We start from the raw sequence: 21446 nt of genomic DNA, 5'->3' as shown, positions 1-21446 counted from the left end.
GGAGTTCTCAATAGGAAGGGCTGGATCTATGTTGGCGAGCAGGGTGATGTCAGAAAAAAATTACATATGTAAGTTCCAAAATTACATACTAATTTACATTTATAAGTGGTGTGTAAGTGGGGTGTAACTTAGGTACTTGGAAGAGGGAGTTTCAGCGGTGGCAAGTGGAGGACATACCACTATATGATTTCTATTCTGTTAAGGCTGACAAAAGAGTAGAGCAACTGGAAGTCCTCAAATATTGGGAAGCCCAGATGAGCATACTATTTCTTGGATACAAGCAGTTCTCACGAATCATCTGTGGTGATGGAGATGGAAACATTGCAGCTGCGTGCTGGGACAGGCTGCTTATGGTACCCAACCTACTTATACTAGACGAGGGTCATACACAAAGAAATCGGGAGACAGATGTACTGGCATCACTAAAAAGACACCACGCAAAGTGGTCCTGTCTGGTACACTTTTCCAGAACCACGTTTCGGAAGTGTTTAACATCTTGGACCTTGTGCACCCTAAGTTTCTCAAGATGGAATCGTCCCGTCCTATTGCTAGACGTATAATGAGTCAGGTAGCAATATCAGGTATCAGGAGTTTAAAAGGGGTTCATGACAGTGCATTCACTGAGTCAGTGGAAGACACCCTGCTGAATGATGACAACTTCACTAGAGAAGCCCATGTTATTAGAAGTCTTAGAGAATTAACAAAAGATGTGCTTCACTATTACAAGGGCGATATCTTAGATGAACTATCTGGCCTAGTGGATTTTAGTGTGTTCTTGAAACTCAGTAACAAGCTGAAAGAAATTGTTCACCGTTGGAATTAATAGATGGGCTAAGGCCCATTCGAAGATTAATTCTTTGGAAAATCACAAAAGCCCACCTCATGAGATGGCATGCATGTGGAGTTTAGTACTACCTTGCTTATTCTAGGAGAGGGGGACCTCCTTAAAAGAGAGGATGCCCTCCTAGCCACTTGAAGCATATGTGGTGGAGAGAAGAGGGGCAACAAGCGCGCACTCGCTCACCTCGCTTGGCAGGCGGCACGCGTGCACGATATACGTGTCGAATGGTCCGAAAAATTGGCTCCTCACCCTTGCGCAGATGCAGCCTCCTTTTGCAGTTTTGTTTTGCTGCAGGAAAATTCGGATTTGTTTTGTTGTTGAAAACATTCCGAAGAATCCGGTGGGTGAAAACGGCGTGGAGTCCGGATAAGTTATGCGCGACTTATCCGGCTCGGTTATGCAGAGTGGAGATCGTGCGGGCGCCCTGATCAAGCGACCTATCTCTATATAAACCGTGCCACCGCCTTCACGCAACACACGCGAAATCAATCTAGGGTTTGCCTCCTCCTCTGTGTTGCGCCGTCGCTCGTGGACTACTCCATCCCGCTCGCCAGCGTGCACCGGCGATCGGGAGAGCAGGTCTCCGGAACCTCTGCCTTCGACGTCCTGCACCGGGAGAAGGCAACAATAAGGTTTTTGGGAAGCGCTTCGCGCGACTGCTCCCTGTTCGACCGCGACGGCTCGCCTTCCTCTCCGCTCGCGTGCTGCGCGCCTTCGTCGACGCTCGCACCCGCGAGTAGTTCCTGCCGAGCAACCGGTCTTTCCGCCACCTCGGTACGTGTTCGACATGTTGCGCATATTTGATCTGTTCATATTTTACTGCTTAGTTTACATGTGTAGATCTAATGATGCGTTAATGCTAGTATACATCTGTAATGTCATGATTTATTTATGGAATATATTAAATCATTATATGCCTATATTCTCAACATTCCAAAAACCTTATTATAGGCGCTGTGATTTTACTATGGCTGGTTTTGCCGATGCACTGAGGGCGGATAAATTTACCGGTGTGCACTTTAAGAGATGGCAGGGTCAATCTGTGGCTGACAGCTATGAAATGCTTCTGGGTGAGTACTGGCAAGCCTATGGGTGTTCTTAATGCTGATCAGCAGAAAGAATTCGATGAGGCCACTACTCTCTTTGTGGGATGCATTCTTAGCGTGCTTGGCGATCGTCTGGTCGAGGTGTATATGCATATGACCGACGCTACGGAGTTGTGGGATGCACTGAATACTAAATTTGGTGCTACTGATGCTAGCAATGATCTGTATATCATGGAGCAGTTTCATGTCTACAAGATGGCTGACAACCGTTCTGTAGTCGAACAGGCTCATGAGATACAAACCATGGCTTAGGAACTCGAACTCCTTAAGTGTGTCGTACCCGACAAATTTGTGGCCGGGTGCATTATTGCGAAACTACCTCCATCTTAGAGAGATTTCGGTACTGCACTCAAACACAAGAGACAGGAATACTCCGTTGAGGGGTTGATAGCGTCTCTTGATGTTGAGGAGAAAGCTCGGGAAAAAGATGTCGCGTCTAAGGGCGATGGTGGGCAGTCCACTACTAATGTTGTGCACAAGGCCCAAAACAAGAGCAAGGGGAAATACAAAGCTCAGCAAACTACCAACTTCAATAAGAAGAAGAAAAACAACAATCCTAATCAGGATGAGAGGACTTGCTTTGTGTGTGGTTAACCTGGCCATCTGGCCAGGAAGTGTCCACAACGCAAGGGGATGAAGGCACCTGCAGGGCAGACCTCTAAGTCTGCTAATGTGACCATTGGCAACACTGGAGATGGAAGCGGGTATGGTAATTTACCTACTGTTTTTTCAGTTAATCAGTCTACTAATTGGTGGGTTGATACAGGGGCCAATGTACATGTTTGTGTTGACATCTCATTGTTTTCTTCTTATCAGGTCGCACGGGGTTCCACCGTCCTAATGGGGAATGGGTCACATGCTTCTGTTCATGGTGTTGGCATGGTAGATCTGAAGTTTACTTCGGGAAAGATCGTGCAGCTGAAGAACGTGTAGCATGTCCCTTCTATCAACAGGAATCTTGTTAGTGGCTCCCGTCTGACTAGAGATGGATTTAAGTTGGTTTTTTAGTCTAATAAAGTAGTCGTATCTAAACATGGATATTTTATTGGTAAAGGTTATGAGTGCGGAGGCCTATTCCGCTTTTCCCTTTCTGATTTCTGCAATAAGTCTGTGAACCATATTTGTGGCAGTGTGGATGATGAGGCTAATGTATGGCACTCATGTTTATGTCATATTAATTTTGGCTTGATGTCTCGGCTTTCCAGCATGTGTTTAATTTCTAAGTTTTCCATTGTCAAAGGTTCTAAGTGCCATAGTTGTGTGCAATCAAAGCAACCTCGCAAGCCTCACAAGGCTGCTGAGGAGAGAAACTTGGCACCTCTAGAACTCCTACACTCAGATCTCTGTGAAATGAATGGGGTGTTGACGAAGGGTGGAAAACGATATTTCATGATGTTGATTGATGATGCTACTAGATTTTGCTATGTGTACTTGTTGAAAACGAAAGACGAGGCTCTAGACTATTTTAAAATTTATAAGGCAAAAGTTGAAAATCAACTTGACAGAAAAATAAAAAGACTTAGGTCTGATCGTGGAAGAGAGTTTTTCTCAAACGAGTTTGACTTATTCTGTGAGGAACATGGCATTATACATGAGAGGACGCCCCCCTATTCTCCCGAGTCTAATGGGATTGCTGAAAGGAAGAACCGCACACTGACCGACTTGGTGAACGCCATGTTGGACACCGCGGGATTACCTAAGACATGGTGGGGGGAGGCATTGTTGACCTCGAATCATGTGTTAAACAGAGTTCCTAATAGAAATAAGGATAAAACACCATATGAGATATGGATTTGGGAGAAAACCATCACTTTCTTACTTGCGCACATGGGGGTGCTTGGCGAAAGTCAATGTACCAATAACGAAGAAGCGCAAACTTGGACCTAAGACTGTGGACTGTGTCTTTCTGGGATATGCTCACCACAACATTGCCTATAGATTTTTAATAGTCAAATCTGAGGTACCTAACATGCATGTTGGTACAATTATGGAGTCTCGTGATGCTACCTTCTTTGAGAGCTTTTTCCCAATGAAGGATACACATAGTAGTTCTAGCCAACCCTCTGAAATAATTCCCAGTTCAATCACACCACCAGAACAAACTGAACATACACATGAACATGTTACTGAGGAGGATGACAGTGAAGCTCCTCAAAGGAGCAAAAGACAAAGGACGACTAAGTCTTTTGGTGATGATTTCACTGTGTACCTCGTGGATGACACTCCTAAGTCAATTTCAGAAGCATACGCATCTCCCGATGCAAACTACTGGAAGGAGGATGTCCGTAGTGAAATGGATTCCATTATCGCTAACGGGACTTGGGAGGTGACAGAGCGACCCTATGGGTGTAAACCTGTGGGGTGCAAGTGGGTGTTCAAGAAGAAGCTCAGGCCTAACGGTACTATTGAAAAGTACAAGGCTCGGCTTGTTGCTAAGGGCTATACTCAGAAAGAAGGCGAAGATTTCTTTGACACTTACTCACCTGTTGCTAGATTGACCACAATTCGTGTGCTACTTTCCCTAGCAGCCTCACATGGTCTTCTCATTCATCAAATGGACGTTAAGACAACTTTTCTTAATGGAGAGCTGGATGAGGAGATCTATATGGATCAACCTGATGGGTTTGTAGTTGAAGGTCAAGAAGACAAAGTGTGCAAATTGTTGAAGTCTTTGTATGGTCTGAAACAAGCTCCTAAGCAATGGCATGAGAAATTTGACAAAACATTGACATCTGCAGGCTTTACAGTCAATGAGGCAGATAAATGTGTGTACTATCGCTATGGTGGGGGTGAGGGAGTTATTCTGTGCTTGTATGTTGATGACATACTGATATTTAGGACAAACCTTGAGGTGATAAATGAGGTTAAATCATTCTTGTCTCAAAATTTTGATATGATGGATTTGGGAGTAGCTGATGTTATCTTAAACATTAAGCTAATTAGAGGTGAGAATGGGATTACACTCTTGCAGTCCCATTATGTGGAGAAGATCTTGAATCGCTTTGACTACATTGATAGTAAGCCTTCTCCAACACCTTATGATCCTAGCTTGTTGCTTCGCAAGAACAAGAGAATTGCAAGGAATCAACTGGAATACTCCCAAATCATTGGCTCGCTGATGTACCTAGCTAGTGCAACTAGGCCTAATATCTCCTTTGCTGTGAGCAAGTTGAGCCAGTTTACCTCTAATCCGGGAGATGATCACTGGTGTGCGCTTGAGCGAGTAATGCGCTATCTGAAAGGTACTATGGAATTGGGGCTTCACTATTCTGGGTATCTTGCGGTACTGGAGGAATATAGTGGTTCTAACTGGATCTCTGATGTGGATGAGATCAAAGCCACTAGTGGATATGTCTTCACACTGGGTGGTGGTGCTGTTTCGTGTTGGTCTTGCAAACAGACTATTTTGACAAGGTCAACCATGGAAGCAGAACTGACGGCACTGGATACTGCTACTGTTGAGGCAAAATGGCTGCGTGATCTATTAATAGATCTGCCTATTGTTGAAAAACCGGTGCCGGCTATCCTTATAAACTGTGACAATCAAACGGTAATTGTCAAAGTGAATAGTTCTAAGGATAATATGAAATCGTCTAGACATGTGAAAAGACGATTGAAGTCTGTCAGGAAATTGAGAAACTCCGGAGTTATAACGTTGGATTACATCCAAACAGCTAGAAACCTGGCAAATCCCTTCACGAAGGGACTATCACGAAATATGATAGATAATGCATCGAAGGAGATGGGTTTGAGACCCATGTGAGTTATACTATGGTGGTAACCTAATCTATGTGATCGGAGATCCCGTGAATTAGAACCTGGGAAGAACAAACCATTAGTAAACTAGAGGACAGTACCAATCTATACCCTTTCTAAGTGAAGATGTATGTACTCTCGTGAGCTGCAAGGCAGGTTGGCTATGCCTTAATGAGTTCTGTTGGCTTTAATTAGCGAAGATGCTGTCCTGCAGAGCATTCTTGAAAGAACTTACCTTTGTAAGCTTGACTGTTGGTCGCAGTCTATGAAGATTTTGGGTGAATCTTCCAGGAAGCTTACTAAAGACCTAGGAGTATGACTTATACGCTCCACCCGAGGAGTAGTCTACAGACGGTCTAGTACCAGATAAGACTCTGAGTGAAACTTGCTTGCACAAGACTTGCAATTCAAGGCGTAGTCCATTGTTCAAGTTGTGAGTAAGTGTAGCTTGGAGTTCTAGGTGCATGTTCAACCTTAATCGGTCTCCATCGAACCGCTGGTATATAAACAGTACATTGGAAAAGGAAAATCTCAGTGGGATGTTGAGATTTGGTGGGGGATTATTGGAATTAATAGATGGGCTAAGGCCCATTCGAAGATTAATTCTTTGGAAAATCACAAAAGCCCACCTCATGGGGTGGCATGCATGTGAAGTTTAGTACCACCTTACTTATTCTAGGAGAGGGGGACCTCCTTAAAAGGGAGGATGCCCTCCTAGCCACTTCAAGCATGTGTGGTGGAGAAAAGAGGGGGAACACACGCGCGCGCTCGCCTGGCCTGGCAGGGCAGGGCAGGCGGCGCGCGTGCACGACGTATGCGTCGAATGGTCCGAAAAATTGGCTCCTCACCCTTGCGCAGATGCAGCCTCCTTTTGCAGTTTTGTTTTGCTGCAGGAAAATTCGGATTTGTTTTGTTGTTGAAAACATTCCGAAAAATCCGGTGCGTGAAAACGGCGTGGAGTCCGGATAAGTTACGCGCGACTTATCCGGCTCGGTTACGCAGAGTGGAGATCGTGTGGGCGCCCTGATCAAGCGACCTATCTCTATATAAACCGTGCCACCGCCTTCACGCAACACACGCGAAATCAATCTAGGGTTTGCCTCCTCCTCTGTGTTGCGCCGTCGCTCGTGGACTACTCCATCCCACTCGCCAGCGTGCACTGGCGATCGGGAGAGCAGATCTCCGGAACCTCTGCCTTCGACGTCCTGCACCGGGAAAAGGCGGCAATAAAGTTTTTGGGAAGCGCTTCGCGCGACTGCTCCCTGTTCAACCGTGATGGCTCGCCTTCCTCTCCGCTCGCGTGCTGCGCGCCTTCGTCGACGCTCGCAACCACAAGTAGTTCTTGCCGAGCAACCGGTCTTTCCGCCACCTCGGTACGTGTTCGACATGTTGCGCATATTTGATCTGTTTATGTTTTACTGCTTAGTTTACATGTGTAGATCTAATGATGCGTTAATGCTAGTATATATCTGTAATGTCATGATTTATTTATGGAATATATTAAATCATTATATGCCTATATTCTCAACATTCACAAGACACAAGATAGAAGCTTATGAAAAGTTCAAAAGAAGTGCAGTGGGGACTGCATTGTACATTCATCCCTGCCTGTCAGAAATTTCAGAGGGTGATGCTGCAGATAGGGCGAGCAACTTGACAGATGCCACTGTTGACAGCTTGATTGAGTCTATCATCATTAAAGATGGGGTGAAAGCCAAGTTTTTCTTTAACATTATGTCTCTTGCTAACTCTGCAGGAGAGAAGTTGCTTGCCTTCAGTCAATATATACTTCCCATGAAATTTTTGGAAAGGTTGTTGGTTAAGAGGCTGGGCTGGCATGTAGGGAAGGAGATTTTCATGATATCTGGTGATACTAGTGCAGACGACAGAGAAGTGGCGATGGATCAGTTTAACAACTCTGCCGATGCAAAAGTTTTGTTTGGTTCCATCAAGGCCTGTGGAGAGGGAATCTCCCTTGTTGGTGCATCTCGAGTCATCATTCTAGATGTTCATTTGAACCCATCTGTCACCCGTCAAGCAATCGGACGTGCATTCAGGCCCGGACAGCAGAAGAAAGTGTTTGTGTACAGGCTTGTTGCTGCTGATTCTCCAGAGGTGAAGTTCCATGAAACTGCATTCAAGAAAGAAGTTATCCCAAAGCTATGGTTTGAATGGAGTGAGCTCTGCACTACTGAAGACTTCAAACTGAATCAAGTTGATATTGATGACTCTGAAGATGAACTATTGGAGGCTAATGCTATTCGCCAGGATATCAAGGCTTTGTATAGAAGGTCAGCTATCTCTTTCTCCCCGTGCGCATGTGCAAGTTAAACCCTGGAGATGCTCTCTCTGTCTTATCCAAAATTGTCTTGTAGGTAACAAGTTATATGTGGCTGCTGTACACCATGTACATAATGCAATGCTGATCTTTCTGGGTGATCATCGCTGAGAAGTAAGGGGATTTCTCGTGAATCATTCTTCACGTTACAAAATCTTTGCCCCTTATTCTGTTCTGATTGTATGACCATCAGCTTTTTCGTTAACCTTCATCATTTTTCTTCCTTCAGGATGTTACAGTAGCCCCTTCTAATGCCGGAGTTCCGTTCATGCTAGGATTTATCGTTAACCTCGGTCGTTTCCCTACCTATTTGAACCACTGTCCGCTTTGTTAACATGTGCCAGCTTGGCGCAGCGGTTCGCGAGCTGATCCTAGTCTTATTTCCTTCTGAAGATCTCCAGGACTAATAACTATGGTTTCTGCCGTTCCTGCTAACAACTTAAATAATGCCACTGTTTCCTTACCTGTCTTTTGTGCACTTCAATTGGTCTTCAAATTTGCCCTTTTTGATAGGGTAAAGATAGTTTCTTTCTGCGCGTAACGGAATGTAGGTTATCCGTCGTGCATTTGTGCATCTCTTTTATCTCCTTTGTTGCAGTACCTGGTTTTTGTGTCGACCATTCTAGTTTCAATTCTGGCTCCCATGAAAGATGCTTTAAGACTCGCAATGCCAGGACCTTTGACTAGGTCTTCGTCTCACGTGGCATTGACGTGGTGCTTACGTGGTAGTTTGATAAAAAAAGAACAAAAATTAGAAACTAAAAAATAAAGCAAAATATGCAGGACCCATATGTCAGTTAAAAAAGGGGGGACTCACATGTTAGTGGGTCCCACTTCCTCCACCTCACCCTCTTCTCCTCTCTTCCAATCCTCTCATTTTCTCCGAGGAACCGGGCGGGAGCGGGGGACGACAGGGTTGGCAAGGGCCTGTCGGCGGTAGCGGCGGCGTCGAAGCGGGTGACCACTGGCTAGGGTAGTGGCGCCGCCACATTTCCTCCACGCGGCGAGGATGGAGGCAGTGGGAGACGGGGTCAGAAATCGCTTAAAATCCCCCCGATTTCACCTTCGAGTTTCCCAGAGATGGACGTTGGCGTCGGCAGCGAAGAAGGCAGTGGGGCGTGTGGAGATTATGGATACCCCATATCTACATGGCAGTTATAATTTAGTCGGATATACGGCACCGAATATAGATAGAATATCTTTATGAGGACTCGGGTTAGTTTCTAACTTGTATGTCAAGAAAATACCCGAGATCTTAGTCGGTTACAATTGTATTTTATCTATAATCCCATATTCCGTTAGGATATGGATTGTATCTTGTAAAGCGGACCTCTTTCCCTATATAAGGAGGGGTCCGTGTGCCTCTCGGGGCGCGATTCTTTTTTACCAGTTTACACAATCAATAACACACTCGGCGGAATCATCCCCGGACAAAAGTAGGGTATTACTTCTTGAATAAAAAGGCCTGAACCTGTATAAAATTCCTTGTCTCCAAACCCATCCACTTTCATAGCTTGATAACCACCCCCTTTTATTATTGTCGAAATCTTGTTTCGACAGTTGGCGCGCTAGGTAGGGGTAGCGTCAAGTTTTTGCCGACTAAGTGCGATGGGTTCTGTTTCTGGCATCGACGATTTCGCCTTCCCTCCCGGGCAGGCGTTCCGGTTCAGCAGCCTCAACTTCATCACCAACGACTTCGGCAAGATCTCTCTCCTTGACTCGGATTCGAACCAGTCGGGGAAAGACCAGGTCCCCGTGCCGTTCGGTATTCCGAACTCGGCCGAGGCCTACTCCAAGATCATCTCTCCCGAGTCGGCTTCAAACCACTCGGACGAGATCCAATCTACTCCTCCGCGACCAGATCAAGATGACGGGTCCTATCCCTCAATCCTGATGAAACTTCCTGATGATTTGGCCGCTGTCTTCACAGCCAAGACATCTCCCACTCGAAGATCTAGGCGAGCTCCGGCTTCGGCCCCGATCCAATCTAGATCCAGGGAGGTTGGTGTTATACTCCAACCTCTTGGGACAGTCTCGACGGAAGAATTGGATGGCTACCTCAGCTCCCCCGGCGTCAGTTCTCGACCAACCGAGATCCTCGACTACGGCGACCCCGACAACTTCGACGACAGCTATGAGGACAACTACACGCCCCTCTTTTTCGGCGTATTCATGGCTGACAACGAAACGGAGGAACAGCGCCGAGCCCGAGAAGCGGGCCAAGATCGCGAACGGCAAGAAGCTGAACATTGCCGACTGGAGGAAGAGCGACAGCAACAGGAGCGAGAACGACTACAGCGTGAGCAACAAGATCACGAACGGATTGCAAAGGAGGCTGAAGATCGACGGCAACGCGCCTTGGAATCTGGGCGGCGAGCGAGAGAGCTCATTAGGCAACAAGACGTCGATGGAACAGCGGTCTTTCGCACCCCAAGCAGAACACGGTTGCAACAATCACTCTCCTCGACACCCTCCTCAAGGAAGACGCACTCAACCAAGCTGATCATGTTGTCAACATCTTGAACCAGACGAAGACCATGATCGCTGCCACGGTTCCAGCCAACTCCGCAAGCACCCGCACCCCGACTGGTAGCCGAGTCCCTCATCTTCGATCTCAAGACTATCACCAGCCAAGCCTCAGCATTGCCGGCGCCGGATCTAGTCGCAGGAGCAGGGGACATGATGAACGGTCTGTTCGTTCACCTCCCGAACGATATAGGGAGTGTCGAGTTGAACGACCACACTCCCCACATTGAAGGCGCCCATCGATCTTCGCGACACCATCAACCAGCGCCATGCAACAAGAGGCCATCATTCACCGGATCGCTACGACGACGATGTGGACGGAGTTGCTGCCTTCACAAGCAATCTGCGTCGAGTGGATTGGCTAGCCGGCTTTATGCCGACTGGAATCGAGAAATATGACGGCACCACCAACCCCGAGTCTTGGCTCACCGTCTATGGTCTCGCAATCCGCGCAACAGGAGGAGACAACAAAGCCATGGCGAATTATCTACCTGTGGCCCTAGCGGATTCCGCCCGGTCATGGCTCCACGGGCTACCCCGCGGCACGATCGGATCATGGGCAGAGCTACGCGACCACTTCATCGCCAACTTCCAAGGCACTTTTGAACGGCCTGGTACACACTTCGATCTCTACAACATCATTCAGAAGTTTGGAGAGTCTCTTCGAGATTACATTCGACGCTTCTCTGAGCAACGCAACAAGATCTCCGACATCACTGACGACGTCATCATTGCCGCCTTTACTAAAGGCATTCGCCACGAGGACCTAGTCGGCAAGTTCGGACGCAAACCTCCCAAGACGGTCAAGCAGATGTTTGAAAAAGCCAATGAGTATGCCAAAGCCGAAGATGCTATCACGGCGTCCAAGCAGTCGGGCACCACTTGGAAGCCAAAGAAGGATACGCCAACCACAGGAGGGAGTGGAAGTAATAACCACAAGGATCGCAAGCGTAAGCCCGAAGAACTTGTGGCGACGACCTCTCCGTCTTCCCGACAACGTTCCCGCGTCAACACCTTCGACAAGATAATGAACTCCCAATGTCCGCATCATCCCAACTCCAACCACGTGGCCAAAGATTGCTTCGTCTACAAACAGTTTGCAGAGCAATATGTCAAGAACGCGCGTAAGCCCTCAGACGGAGATCAAGGCACATCAAAGAAGAAAGATGATGAAGACGATGCCCCGACTGGTTTTCAAGATCATCGCAAAGAACTCAATCACATCTTCGGCGGACCCCTGGCTTATGAATCTAAGAGAAAGCAGAAGCTAACAGAACGGGAGATCAATATGGTTCAGCCTAACACGCCCCAATACCTTCGGTGGTCAGAGATAGCAATTAAGTTCGACCGCTCGGATCATCCCGACCGAGTGGTCCACCCGGGGCGGTACCCTTTGGTACTAGACCTAGTGGTTCGCAATGTCAAGCTCCGACGGACTCTCATCGATGGTGGCAGTGCACTCAACATCCTTTTCGCTAAGACCCTGGACGATATGCAGATTCCTCGCACGGAATTAAAACCGAGTAATGCACCCTTCCATAGTGTTATCCCAGGATTGTCAGCTACACCACTCGGCCAGATCACTCTTCCGGTTACCTTCGGCACTCGGGAGAATTTTCGCACAGAAAACGTTTGTTTCGAAGTTGCTGATTTCGAGACAGCATACCATGCTATACTCGGACGACCGGCTCTGGCCAAATTCATGGCCGTCCCACACTACACCTACATGATGATGAAGATGCCTGGTCCTCGAGGGGTCATATCACTACGGAGCGACATCAAGCAAGCCGTCACATGTGACAAAGAAAGTTGCGAGATGGTCCAAACCCACGAGATCACTCTCGCTCGCGAAGAGATCCGACTGGCTGCCACCACGGCAAGCGAAGGAGAGGTGCCTCCGACCAAGCTGTCAAAGACCAAAGAAGGCGACGACAAAACTAAGAAGATTTCACTAGATCCCTCCGATCCTACCAAAACTGCTGTAATAGGCGCCGAGTTAGATTGTAAATAGGAAAGCGCTCTCATCACCTTTCTTCAAAATAATAAAGATATCTTTGCATGGAAACCATCCGATATGCCGGGTATTCCTAGAGAGGTGATTGAGCACTCTTTACATGTTAAGGAAGACGTCAAACCCATCAAGCAATGACTCCGCCGTTTTGCACAGGACAGGAAGGATGCCATCAAGGAGGAATTAATCAAGCTGTTAGCAGCGGGCTTCATCAAGGAGGTCCTTCATCCCGACTGGCTGGCTAACCCAGTCCTGGTTCGGAAAAAGACGGGGCAATGGCGCATGTGTGTTGATTACACCGACCTCAACAAGTCTTTCCCTAAAGACCCTTTTGGGTTTCCTCGCATTGACCAGGTGGTTGACTCAACAGCTGGCTGCGAGTTACTCAGTTTCTTGGACTGCTACTCGGGATATCATCAGATCCGACTAAGAGAATCCGACTGCTTGAAGACCTCGTTTATTACGCCCTTTGGGGCCTACTGCTACATCACCATGCCCTTTGGATTGAAGAACGCAGGAGCAACCTATCAACGCATGATTCAAAGATGTTTTTCAACTCAGATCGGTCGCAATGTTGAAGATTATGTTGATGATGTAGTCGTCAAGACCAAGCAGAAGGATGACCTGATCACGGATTTAGAAGAAACTTTTGCAAGCATTCGTGCTTTCAGGATGAAACTAAACCCTGAAAAATGCATCTTCGGAGTACCGTCAGGGAAGTTGCTCGGATTTATGATATCTCAAAGAGGCATACAGGCCAACCCGGAGAAAATCAACGCTATCCTCAACATGAAACCGCCAAGCTCCCAAAAAGACGTCCAAAAGCTGACTAGTTGCATGGCGGCGCTCAACCGGTTCGTCTCACGACTCGGCGAGCGGGGGATGCCCTTTTTCAAGTTGCTGAAGAAGATTGACAATTTCCAGTGGGGACCCGAAGCACAAAAAGCCTTTGAAGACTTCAAGAAACTTATCACCACTCCACCTGTTTTGGCCTCGCCACATCCGCAAGAGCCGCTACTGTTATATGTGTCGGCGACCTCCCAGGTTGTGAGCACGGTCCAGGTTGTCGAGCGTGAAGAGGAAGGCCATGTTCAAAAAGTCCAACGACCAATTTATTTCGTTAGTGAGGTTTTAGCCGACTCCAAGACAAGATATCCTCAAGTTCAAAAGTTATTATATGGTGTCTTAATTACCGTCGGGAAATTATCTCACTACTTTCAAAGTCACTCGGTCCCGGTGGTCACATCGTTTCCACTCGGGGATATACTTCATAACCGCGAAGCAAACGGACGGATTGCGAAGTGGGACTTAGAATTGATGTCTTTGGATATATTGTTCAAGCCACGAACTTCGATCCAGTCACAAGCTTTAGCTGATTTCCTTGCCGAGTGGACCGAGTGCCAAGAAGATATGCCAGAGGAAAAGATGGAATATTGGACTATGCATTTTGATGGGTCGAAGAGGCTTAGAGGCACTGGAGCTGGGGTTGTTTTAATCTCCCCGACTGGAGAAAGATTGAGCTACGTATTGTGGATACATTTTTCTGCGTCCCATAACGTGGTGGAATATGAGGCGCTACTCCACGGATTAAGGATTGCTATCTCTCTAAGCATTCGCCGATTAATCGTCCGTGGAGACTCTCAGTTGGTTGTTAATCAAGTCATGAAAGAGTGGTCCTGTTTAGATGATAATATGACTGCTTATCGACAAGAGGTACGTAAGTTGGAAGATAAATTCGATGGACTTGAGCTCACCCATGTCCTCCGACATAACAATGAGGCAGTCGACAGACTGGCCAATTTTGGTTCAAAACGGGAGGCAGCCCCTTCTGATGTGTTCGTCGAACATCTTTACGAACCAACTGTACCCAGAAAAGAAACAATTGAAGCCATGGATACTCAAGGAATAAGCATGATCGAAACCGACTGGAGAGAACCTCTCATAAAATTTTTGACCAAACAAGAACTCCCTCAAGACAAAAATGAAGCCGAGCGGATTTCCAGGCGCAGCAGACTTTACATTATTCATAAGACTAAGTTGTACAAGAAAAGTCCATCAGGAATACTGCAGCGCTGTGTGTCTTTGGAAGAAGGGAGACAATTGTTGAAGGATATACATTCCGGTATTTGTGGTAATCATGCTACTGCACGGGCTATTGTCGGCAAAGCTTACCGGCAAGGTATTTTCTGGCCTACAGCTGTGTCTGATGCTGACAAGATTGTGCGGACATGCGAAGGTTGTCAATTTTTTGCCAGACAAATTCATCGGCCAGCCTAAGAGTAACAAACCATCCCGTTGTCCTGGCCGTTTGCGGTCTTGGGGCTTGACATGGTCGGCCCGTTTAAAAGGGCAGTCGGCGGTTACACGCATCTCTTTGTGGCTATCGACAAATTCTCCAAGTGGATTGAGGCTAAACCGGTCATCACGATCACAGCAGATAAAGTTAGAGATTTTTTCATCAACATTGTGCATCGGTTTGGGGTACCTAATCGGATCATCACTGATAATGGCACTCAATTCACTGGCGGAGCATTTAAAGACTTTTGTGAAGACTTTGGCATTAAAATTTGTTATACCTCCGTGGCACACCCCATGAGTAATGGACAAGTTGAGCGCGCCAATGGCATGGTACTTCAAGGGATAAAAGCACGAGTTTTCGACCGACTACGTCCCTATGCTGGCAAGTGGGTAGATCAGCTGTCGTCCGTACTTTGGTCTTTATGCACTACTCCCAGTCGGGCTACCGGCCAGTCACCATTCTTTTTGGTTTATGGTGCAGAAGCAATGTTGCCAAGTGAAGTGGAATTTGAATCACTACGATTTCGGAACTTCAACGAGGAGCGTTATGAAGAGGGCCGAGTTGACGACATCAATCGACTAGAAGAAGCCCGTGAAGCAGCTTTAATCCAGTCAACTCGGTATTTGCAAGGGTTGCACCGTTATCATAATCGGAATGTTCGATCGCGAGCCTTTTTAGTCGGCGACCTGGTTCTGAGGAAAATTCAAACCACACAGGATCGGCATTAATTATCTCCCTTATGGGAAGGACCGTTCATAATTACTGAAGTCACTCGGCCAGGTTCTTATCGACTCAAGCGCGAAGATGGTACTCTCATCAACAATTCTTGGAATATTGAACACCTTCATCGATTTTATGCTTAGGCATTTCGCTTGTATCTTTCCTCTCCGACTGCTAACTTCAAGTTTTTCCTTGAAGTTTTCAGTCGGGGGGCTACTATGATAATAATGAAGTGTGATTTTTATCAATTCAATTTGCTTACTTGATTTATCATTACCCTGTTTGGTCTTTCGGCTTAGTCAGTAAGGACTGAAGGTTTTTAATAGCTTTTGCGGGTTTTAGGCTCAATAAGGCTTGACAAAGGCTTTTAAGAAATCAGAAGCTAAGTATGGAACACCAAGTATAGCATAAATTCATCAGTATTGTACAAATTGAGCCTCCATCATCATTAATCATCAAAATCATTGTTATATCAATCAGTATCAGTTTTTCATCATCAGAATTATCAGACCCAGTCGGCCGAAGGTCGACATCTTGAAATCTCTCAACCACGTCAGCAGCAATCTTGTCAGCGGCTTTTTGCGCATCATTGATGAGGTCAAGAGCAGCTTCTTCGCTCGTCCCGTCTGCAAAGCCATCAATGGCATCAATGTCAACTCTTGGATAAAGGGATTTGGTCATCGCCAACGCCAGACTTGCTCCCATACTTCCAGCTTCTTTGATGTTCTTGAAGTAAGTATCTGGAGCGACTCTCAACTTGTCAAAGATTTCGGCAGCATCAAGTGTACTCGGACCGGCGTTATTAAAGAACATGGCTTGGATGAGTGGAGTAGCGGCATTAGCGACTTTATCCCTGGCCCCTTCAAGCCTATTGATCTTGTCAACTAAGACATCAAACTGTGCCTGGGACTTGATCTTGCGGTCTGCATCAACAGATTCACATTTACGAATCAGCATATAGAAGATAATGGCTTTTGAGGTATTGATTATTCGTACCTTCAACCTCCTTTAAAGCTGAGTCCCTCTGTCTTACCAGTTCTGCCTTATCATTTTCCAGAGTTTGAATCTGCTTCTCCAATTGAGATATCTTGGCAGCTTGCACTACATTGACTCTGGTTAATCAAGATTACAAAGATAACAGCATAAGTTAGTTGGGCAGAGTTTGCACGTACCTTTTGATGAGCCACTCAGTTCAAAATTGGATTCCTGGAGCTCAGCAATCCGATCCCTCAGATCATGTTCATTCTTCCTGGCAAGTTCTTTTGTTTCGTGCAGTTGACTTCTAGTGGCTTCGAGGGTTCCAAGATGAGGGACTAACCTTTCTAAGGTTGCCATTTTAGCTTCGTTCCTAAGATGAATCCTCTGCAAGACAGTTTAATTAGCGCTCGAACTAAATAGCACATGAGATGGTTGAGATCAGACGCCAAAAGAGCTTACGTTTACAATGCGGGTTACTTGACCAAGCGCCTTTTTCAGTAGGCATAACTCTTCGTCCTCTTTTTGCTTATTTATTACGATTCCTTGAGGCTGCATGTTGTCATCCCACCACTTGACCAGAATGGGAGGGCGCGAATCCTTAGCTGCTCGTATCCGGAGGATCTCTTCTTCATCACCAATCATTGGCCATAGTGTATCCATGAATAAAGATGAAGCAATCAAATAAAGTTTGTTGGATCGAAATGGTTTCAGATAGCGTGTTTACCTGTGATGATTCCCGGTCGGGGACGAGTGGACTCTTGTGTACTCTTGTGTCTTCACAGGAGATCTGGTTTCTGAATCATTACCAGCATCCTTTCCGGGAGGACTGTTTGTTTGAGCTTCAACCTCGGGAGTTTTTTGGCTTGGCCCTGTATCCTACTGGTTTCCAATCGGGGGCTCCTGGTTAACTTCGACTCCAGCTCCGGCCGACTGGCTTGAAATCGTGGGTTCGTCGCTGGGTTCTACATTGTCGCTGGCCTGCGGATTATCACTCGGGTAATCTTTTGCAGTCGGCCCAGTTTCTTTTGAGGGATCCGCTTCCATGTTAGTCGGGTCAGAGTCTTTCTCACAAGGATCTATGTCAGATGGTTTCCTACAAGTTTTGCCATCGGTGTTATCTTCATGATGGGAGAATATTAATGCAAGGAAGGTTGTTATATGATTTGTACCTGGAAGACTTTCTGATTTTTGGTACAGGACGACTGGAGGTTTTCTTCTTCGGATTAGTTGGCTTCGGAGGTCTTCCGGTCGCCCCTTTATCTCTGAGTTTTCCGGTATCGTCGCCTTCGTCGTCACTTAGAACCAGCTTCCTCTTGCGAGAATCTGACTGGCCGACTGGATCAGAAGCACTTGGTTGGGTTTCAGACCGAATTCTTGGTCCTCCGCTTCCCTGACCAGTTTGGTGGCGAGGTGATTGGCGTTGAGCGATTGGGGGATCCGACTTCATCAAAGCAAATTCCTGGGCGTGATATCCTTTATTGTTAACTGATTCACCAAATCAATAAGACCGTATTTTGTGAAAAGTTGAAGTGTTTGGTTACATAACGGTGGAGGAGGATTAAAGGCATTGAATGGCACGACTGGCAGCAAGTGCGAATAGTTGACGACGATAGCATTTGAGAATATCTTGTACATCCTTTCCTTCATGACCTTAAAGTCAAGAGAGTCCGGATCTTCACGATTTGGATCGTGTTTGCCGTCAAATTCAAAGGCTGTGCGGGATCTTTCTTTGATTGGAGCTAACCGGCTTTTTATAAAGTGCCGAGTGATTTGTTCTCCTTGCAAGCCTTGCTCTTTTAGCTTTATCATGCGCTCCATCAGTTCTACTGCTTGGGCAGCCTCATCCCCTGTAGGCAATGAATTCCATGTGTCTTGGTACACCGGAGGAAGACAAGAGTACCCGGGAAAGGCTGGTTCAGGATTTTGAACATAGAACCAATTGGCGTGCCAGCCTTTATTCGAGGTCTTGAAGGGCATGGAGAAATATTTTTGGCTTAGTGTTCCCCTGAGTTGAAAACCAGCGCCCCCAACAACGCACGGTTTGCTCTTGTTTGGCTGGGGCTTGAGGAAGAAGATGCGGCGGAACAAGGCAAAATGGGGCCTAATGCCCAGAAAAGCTTCGCAGGCATGAATAAAATTGGCGATATGCACTATGGAGTTTGGGTTCAGATGATGCAGGCTGATTCCATAGAAATTCAGAATTCCCCGAAAAAATCTTGAGGTTAGAAGGGAGAAACCGCCATAGAAGAAATGAGCAAATACCACGATTTCATGCGTATCGGGGGTCGGGAATGCTTCGCCGAATGCCGGTCGCCACCCGATGATCTCCTTTGCTGGAAGAACGCCGTGCGCCACCATCTCCTTCAGATTATTTTCCGTCACATCGAAGGGCGCCCATTGACTCTCGAAGCTTTCTTTTTCTTTCGCCATGAATGTGGACTGGATGGTTTGATTTGGTCCGAGATACGCCTGGAAAGGGATGGGGAATCGGAGCGGTGGATGCGGGGAGAAATTTCGTGAAGTTTTTGAAGATGGATTGGAGCGGATTGATGAACCCTAGTTTGGCCGGCGCAGTTTGTACTGTAGCAGGAAATGGGGAAAATGGCGAGAGTCTCGACGGGGAAGACGAAGAGACGTTTTTCACTTTGGTGATATTAGGGTATCGGGAGTGTTAACAGGCCTGGGCCTGCACAGTACTTCAGCCCAATTTTATTTCCAGCGTGGCCTGTTGTGATCCTTAGGGACTTAGGAACTTTTTGCTTTGGCAATTTGTGCTTACAATGATGTGGCCCAATGCTGTTAAAATCCCTTTTAATGCGGTTTGATAATTCTTTAGAATTAACACGATGCAAACAAAAGGTGCCCGACAGAAAGGTGTTATACCGTTTTTGTAAGCTTCATTAGGCTGCAAAAACTGTTTGGGTTGATTTGAGATGACTGGTTTATTAATAGTCATTCTTTTAGCATGTTATATGCTTATTTTGGTTATGGTAAGGGTCATAGCCTAGGCTATTAGACTCGTTGATTACCATGATTTTTTATCATGTTTGGTGGATCATTTTAAGAGCTTCTTACTCGGATTCCTATCAAATATGTCTATTTTTGGACCTTTTTAGTGTTCATCACTTGGCCCTTTTTGTATTTTTTATCCTTGATATGTTCAAGTTGAGAAGCAGTCGGCTGGGTATTTTATTAAGTACCATGCATGCTTCGCTATAAAACCACTCGGTTCTTGACTATATGCTTAGTTTTTCAACTAATCACATAGTTGGGGGCTACACCTAATTAGGTGCATCTATTCGATGCACCATGTTTTATTTTCGCCCTTCGCAGTCTTTGATTTTAGCACTCAGCAAGCTGGAGCAAGTTAAATTGAAGCACTCGGATTACTGTTTTTTGTTTCGAGAAGGCTATTTTGTCAACTGCGAAGGTCTCGGGGGCTACTGTGGAGATTATGGATACCCCATATCTACATGACAGTTATAATTTAGTCGGATATACGGCACCGAATATAGATAGAATATCTTTATGAGGACTCGGGTTAGTTTCTAACTTGTATGTCAAGAAAATACCCGAGATCTTAGTCGGTTACGATTGTATTTTATCTATAATCCCATATTCCGTTAGGATATGGATTGTATCTTGTAAAGCGGACCTCTTCCCCTATATAAGGAGGGGTCCGTGTGCCTCTCGGCGCGCAATTCTTTTTTACCAGTTTACACAATCAATAACATACTCGGCGGAATCATCCCCGGACAGGAGTAGGGTATTAATTCTTGAATAAGAAGGCCTGAACCTGTATAAAATTCCTTGTCTCCAAACCCATCCACTTTCCTAGCTTGATAACCACCCCCTTTTATTATTGCAGAAATCTTCTTTCGATAGGGCGGAAGCTGGGTGGGCCGAAGAAGCCGGTGCCACGCTCCGTCAAGGCCGGGCTCCAGTTCCTCGTAAGCCGCTACCTCGAGAACGGCCGGCACGTGCAACGCGTCGGCACTGGCACCCCCGTCTACCTCGCTGCCGTCCTCGGGTACCTTGCCACAGAGGTAAGCCATTGTGTTTATCTCTTCCTCTCCCGATCCTTCCAACCCACTCGGTGTGCAAGCATGGTTTAACCGGGATGGGATGGCCGACGGGTGGCGAGGAGAGGGCGTTGGCCGGCGGGGAGAAGGGACGGCGCGCGGCGGCCGACGGGAGAGGAGCAATGCGGGCTGGTCCTACAGTGTAGCTGTGGCGGCCGCGGCGAGGAGGAGGGAGGGGAGTAGCAGCAGCGTGGGGACACCCATGGCTGTCGCGGCGACGGCGGCGAGGTGGTAGGTTGGATGGGATTGGGTTTGTCCTCTGCTCTGTCTCGTAAGAGTAGAAATGGAGGTGGGCGAGCCGCCCTTGCCCCCATCTTGCCTCCTCGCTGCCATGGTAGCGACGGCGGCCACCACCACCGTTCACCTCGCCAAGTTGCTCCCGTCCCATCCCGCCTCCACTCCGCCATGGCAACAGGGGCGGCCACCACCACCGCTCACCTCACCACCCTGCCCCCATCTAGCCTTCTCGTGGCTATCTCTCCCCCTCTCTCGCCGGCAAGGCAGCGCCCTCTTTCCCCTCTCCCGCCAGCGAGATCGACCGTCTCCTCCCTCTCCCGCCCGCACGGCTGACCCCCTCCGAGGATGCGCGCGTGTGTTGGCGAGACACATTCATCCCACCGCCGGGATGCCGAGGTCGATGTCGACGTCATCCACGGCCAAGGTCGCGGTGGCCCCGTCGCCGCCGGGATGGTTCCCTTCTCCTCGTAGCTCCTCTCCCGACGGCCTGCCGTGTGTTATCCTTTCTCCCCGCCGGCCACCGCCCTCTCCCCGCTGTCCATTGACCGTCCA

General features: G+C 47.2%; 1 pseudogene; it reads left to right on the top strand.

Moving 5' to 3' along the window:
* LOC127783025 (protein CHROMATIN REMODELING 35-like) overlaps nt 1–21227 on the top strand; it is a 29384-nt pseudogene extending 8157 nt beyond the window's left edge.
* The last annotated feature ends 219 nt before the right edge of the window (nt 21228–21446 follow it).

Source organism: Oryza glaberrima, chromosome 8, assembly GCF_000147395.1.
Source record: "Oryza glaberrima chromosome 8, OglaRS2, whole genome shotgun sequence".
Lineage (NCBI taxonomy): Eukaryota > Viridiplantae > Streptophyta > Magnoliopsida > Poales > Poaceae > Oryza > Oryza glaberrima.
This window is presented reverse-complemented; position numbering and strand designations above follow the sequence as displayed.